At 35.8% G+C, this 855-nt stretch overlaps 1 protein-coding gene across 1 annotated transcript in view; it reads right to left on the bottom strand.

The window, feature by feature from the left end:
• Positions 1-855, bottom strand: part of tmem163a (transmembrane protein 163a) — a 73,796-nt gene that overhangs the window by 72,256 nt on the left and 685 nt on the right.

Raw genomic sequence — 855 nt, 5'->3', positions numbered from 1 at the left:
ACATCAGACAATCACAAGGGCGGGAAGAGTAAGACAGGAAGTAAAACTAGACACGACGGCACAGAAAACAAGACTATCACAATAAAACAGGAAACAGGACATATACAGGACAACACCAAAAATAACACAATCACAAGACATGACAGAAAGCCAGGCTAAGAAAGCAAGACAGGAAAACAGACTACCACAATAAGACAAGACAAAACACCCGAACCTAAACAATAAGAGATGCAACTTCCTGTGGAAATGTTTAAACCAATTAAAAACGTATTTATTCAGCAGTGCTTTTAACTGCCACTCTATTCACTCTGTTCGTTTTGATCATGACATGTTGTGTTGTTCCAATGCTTTCCCCAGGTTTTATTTTGATCTTCCACATATTCTATTGTTCTTGGCATATCGGTTTTATGATAATAGCTGCCTCTGTTGTTTGTTGCTCATTTGATTGCACGGTTTTATCACACAATTGTCTGCACTTTTTCTTTTTTAATCTATGTGATTTTGTTTGTTTTGTGGTTTCTCACTTTGTTGTAAAAGCACTTTGATCTGCAGTATAGACTTGGGAGAAAGAAATAGATAGAAAGAAATAGATAATCCACTTTATTTATAGCATATAAAGTGGATTATCTATTGTTAATATTGAATGAATGAATGGCTTTTTAAAACAATATTTTAAGCTTTGAAATCAACTTTTGCTTGACTCTAACCTGAATTCTGATGATGTAGGACTTACATAAATTATTCAAATGACAGCGGAGTAAAAATACCTCACATGGATAAAAATACCCCTCCCATCTCCCCAGGGTCCCTGTTAACACACACACACACACACACACACACACACACACACACACA

The sequence above is a fragment of the Etheostoma spectabile genome, chromosome 4, assembly GCF_008692095.1.
Source record: "Etheostoma spectabile isolate EspeVRDwgs_2016 chromosome 4, UIUC_Espe_1.0, whole genome shotgun sequence".
NCBI classification, from domain to species: domain Eukaryota; kingdom Metazoa; phylum Chordata; class Actinopteri; order Perciformes; family Percidae; genus Etheostoma; species Etheostoma spectabile.
The sequence above is the reverse complement of the archived record's forward strand: the minus strand, read 5'-3'. Positions and strand labels throughout refer to the sequence as shown.